We start from the raw sequence: 4,794 nt of genomic DNA on the forward strand, positions 1-4,794 counted from the left end.
CCCAAGCCGCCTCAAGCAACAAGGCTGTTCCTCTTCTATACATGTTTAATAAATGATTTGTTTATCTGTCATAAAGTCTGTCTTCCCCTGCTGGAGCATAAGCTCAGTGAGCTGTGTTTTATGCATCTCTGGCTTTTCCCCACTTTTTCTGCACTTCTTCCCATCACCTGTCCCCCACGTGTCCCCCATGTGTGTCCCCTAAGCCTGCTATGTGGTAAGTGCTAATTAAATGTTGCTTTTGGAACAGACAGCTGTAACATTTGGGGCATGATGTCCTAGAATTCTTGGAGCTGAGATTCAAACCCCTTTTTGCATCTATGCTGGGTGAAAGAGCTTTATTATATTTGTGGCAGAATTCCTGGCGACAACATTCTGGCCACATCTATAAAATTCTAATTTCAGGTGAAAGGGCAATGTAAGTTTCATTTTTCTGAAAATCACAAAGAAAAATGGGGGTGGATACCAAAATCTTCTGGTAGCTGGGCAGGTCCTATAGGCCAGAGCATGGCAGGTTTCTCATGGGCATTAAAACATTAAAATGTTCACTAAGTAGGTCTTTATTTTGGAGCTTTTGGGGCATAGAAGGCCTTGGTGCAAAGTGTATGTTATCAGATATGGCACCCTTTTCAGAGAAAAGATTCTGGCACAACAGGAATGTAAGACTGACCAACTGTATTAATTCTTGGATTTATTCCTCATTGTCTTTTTCTCTGTACAACAGGTCTTCCTGAATGTTTGCATGATGTCAAGGGAAGAGAGGGGATGTTCTTTTTGTTTCCCCTCTACCCTCTTTTCTTGAATCCTCCCACCTGCCCCTCCCATCCTCACTTCATCTGATGGCTTTGTGTCTATATGATTTTTTAAAATATTTTATTTATTTATTTGACACGCAGAGAGAGATCACAAGCAGGCAGAGAGGCAGGCAGAGAGAGAGGGGGGAAGCAGGCTCCCTGCTGAGCAGAGAGCCTGACGTGGGACTCTATCTCAGGACCCTGAGATCATGACCTGAACTGAAGGCAGAGGCTTAACCCAGTGAGCCACCCAGGCACCCTCTATATGATGTTTTTGATACAATTATGTTCTGTTTCCAAAGACCACTATGTATTTCATGGCAGACATTGAGGTGCTCCAAGTAGCATTAGAGGATATTTAGGATCAGAGACCACTTAGAAGTAATAAGAATAAGAATACCTAGGGGCGCTTTGGTGGCTCAGGCGGTTAAGCATCTGACTCTCGATTTCGGCTCAGGGCATGATCTCAGGGTCAGGAGATGGAGCTCCAAGTCAGGCTCTGTGCAGTCCGCTTGGGATTCTTCCTCTCCCTCTGCTCCCTGTCCCCTCCCTCCCTCTAACAAAAAGAAGAAGAGGAAGAAGAAAAGGGGGGAGGAGAGGAGGAAGGGAAGAAAGGGGTGGGGGAAGGGGGAGGGGGAGGAGGGGAAGGAGAGGGAGGAGAAGGAGGAGGAGGAGAAGAAGAAGAGGAGGAGGAGGAGGAAGGATATCTAATACTTTACTACTGGACGTTTATTATATGCTGTGGTGTGTTTTACATTTATAATTTCACTTAATTCTCAGAAGAACCCTGTTATTTGGCAATTACAATGATCTCCACTTTATTAATGAGAAAACTGAAACTCAGAGAAGTTAGGTAACTTGCCAAACTTCATGCATAACCAGAGTTCAAACCAGGCCCATCTGACTCTAGAGCCATTTCTTACCTACATGGCTCTGTTTTCTGTCCCAGTAAAGTTTAAAAGTCAGGGAACTGGAAGGAACAACAAAATAAAACTAATGGTAAGGCCAAGAGAATTGCTGACAAAAAGATATAGCTCATTCCTTCTTTATGTTTAATGTCAATTTTTATACTTTGGCTAAGGTATTTATTATAAAGTTCTTTGCTGAAGGTCATCTTCCTTCTACCCTGCCCCCATCATCAGATGATGTTCATTTATAGTATGTTTAAACATCATAGGCAACACTTAGACTTGCTGTATACTGAGTTTGCCATCTAAGCAAAGATTCTTTCTCAAAGCATATTTGCTTTATTCATTCTCTGGTTTTTGCCAAGAAATTAAAGGGCTTTTTTTTTTTTTTTTTTTTGGCTTTTAACTTTTTGTTTCAAGTATTCCTCAGCTCTAGAATTTAAACAGTCAGGTCCAATTAGTCAAGACCAGATTAATCAAACTGACGTTTTAGATCCACAGCTAGTTTGAGTTCCACAGAGTAGGAAAATGTTCTAGAACCTTTCTGAAGGAAAAGACATTCTGATTTAGTTCTGTATTGTCTGTAATCACATATGCTTTACTTCATGGCTTGAATGCTAATAAGAGCTTCCTAGAATTCATTCCTTAAGAAGTTAAGTCATGGCATCTAATTATTTGGCAGGATGTTTTAAGTATATATAATTATATCTTCCCTCTAGTTTGTGGTGATGAGCCAAGTAATCTGCATCAAGAGAAAATAAATAATACCTACATTAGGGCTACCAACCAGGAGCTCACATTACTTTGAAAAAGCCTACTCATTTATAATCTTAACACATAGTAGGTGCTCAATACTGTATTTTAGGGTGGATAATACCCATTAAATTTTTATTTTGTTCGCTTTTTTTTTTAACCACACAACTTCTGACAATATGGCATTTTCTAAATTTCCTTTTGAAAGGAATTTGTTTCTCATTGAAACTATGGTCCATGGAAGCACTTTGTAAAATGCTGCTGTAGATACTAAAAATTTTGATGTCCTCAGTACACATTTGCACCCATTCAAGGACCTCTGAAACACTGAATGAATGCAGCCCTTATGGTGCTCAATACTTTTAAATAAACCAAACTAAAATCACCCCTACCTTACTAGTTAAGGTAACTCAGCCAAAGGGAAATCATATTGACACTGTTCCATATTTCAGTCCTTGGAGGTCAGTTGTGTGAGTGTGGCTGAGACCCTGCACTTGGGAGTATAAAAAGTTTCAAATCCTGATCACTACCTTGGAAGTCCCTTCTCTTTTCTGAGTGCTTGTCTGCTTCTTGCCCTATGAGACAGGACCAGTTCTCACACGGTACAAGCAGGGCAACAGTGAACAGCACACTGGGCATGACTTTATAATCATGAGCACTGAGTGATGATTTTTTCCTCAGACATTCTACATGATCTTAACTCTTACTCCTCTATTATTTGGGGATGATAACTGCAACACATGCTCAGAATTTGGGCTGAAATAATTTTTTTTCAAGTCTGGTAAATTATGTTACAAGCCTTTGGGGGAGTAGATCTGAGACACTTTCCTTTGGGCATGCTGCTGGGAGATAGAAGGAAAAGCAGAATTGTCATTTTCAGTCTGGGAAGGCCAAGCCAGTCAGCCTCGCTAGGCAGGTTGTCTTGGATGAAGAACAATTTTCAGTCTCATCATTGGCTGATCCAGGCCTCCAGAGCTTTCTTCAGTCTTTTGGTTGGGATGATGCCGTCAGAGATGTAGAGTGAGCACTTGGGTTCAGCAGAGTCGACTGCTATTGGGGGTAGGAAGTCTAGAAGACCAGTGACCAGGTTCAGTTCTTGCCTTGCGTTAAGGTTAAATGTCCTTTGGAAAGTTACATTTGCCAGGTCCTATGGACATCATCCTCTCTCTTCTATCTGTTCCTCGACTATTGGGAGAATACAAGCTTCCACCAGCGCAGGATATCTTATCTGTCTGGATAATCCTCTCTCCCAAGCGTGGGATGCAGGACATAACTGGCGCTTTACGGAGCCAAATATTTCTGTGAATGCAGGGACATGGGGATGTGAAAACATTTCACAAACCCCAAAGAGATTCATAGCCAGACCGAGATCCGATCCTAACGTATCTGAGCTTTCTTTAAAGCGCGTGTTGTAGCCACTTCTAACACCGCCGAGTCGCCGTCCCTCTATAAAGCAGGCCAGAGAGGGTACGGGTTGAGAGGGGTGTTGTCCCCTCCTCGTTTCCACAAGGAGCCCCAGGGATAGGAAGGCGCACACCTGGGTCGGGAGGCCAACAACGGGCGAGGCTGCGTGGGGCTTGTGGAAGCCAGGCGCGCGGTCGGAGGCTCAGGGAAAAGCCCAAGCCTCGGCCGCGGGCATCGCGCCCACAGTCCACCTTAGGCCCGAGGACAGGTGTGTGCGGGGGGGTGGTGGTGGTGATCAGGTGCACCACGCGGCACTCCCAGGGCAGACACACCCTCCTCCGCCCACGAGTGACCTAATTACAAGGTGCCTGCCGCGCCCAGAGTCGGAGGTGGCCACCCCAACCGGGCTACCACTAGGCAGCCGTTCCTGCCCCCAAAGATTTGGGTATTCCATGCAACTCCAGCGCACCACGGGGTCACAACTCTAGTTTCTGTGACCTGGATGCAAACGCGGGGTGAAGCGCAGAGCCGGCTCACCTTACGGAAAAAGTCTCCGGCAGCTAGGTTCTACCCCAACACCCTCCGACCCCGGGGCGGTGTCTGCGCCACGCCGACGCCCGCGCCGCGCGGGGCTCTATGCTCCGGAATTAGCCCGGTTCTCTGATGTAAGAACTGTGCTCGCCTTGTCCCGGTCTTCCCTTCCTCTCTCGACCCCTCCCTTCTGGACGACCACGCCCTAGCAGCGAAGGTGCCTCAGTTACCAGCCGGCTACGTCGCGCCTGCGCCTTGGTCCCTGGTTCCCGCCCCCCAAGCCTCTCTGCCGGCGGACCGGGGTTGGCTCTGCAGTTGCGCAGCTCTTGTCCCGGCCCTTCCACCCCGCCGCCTCCTGACGCCAGGCGTGATGTCACCACGCCGGCGGCCGCCATTACAGAGAGCCG

The sequence above is a fragment of the Meles meles genome, chromosome 3 (assembly GCF_922984935.1).
Source record: "Meles meles chromosome 3, mMelMel3.1 paternal haplotype, whole genome shotgun sequence".
Taxonomy (NCBI): domain Eukaryota; kingdom Metazoa; phylum Chordata; class Mammalia; order Carnivora; family Mustelidae; genus Meles; species Meles meles.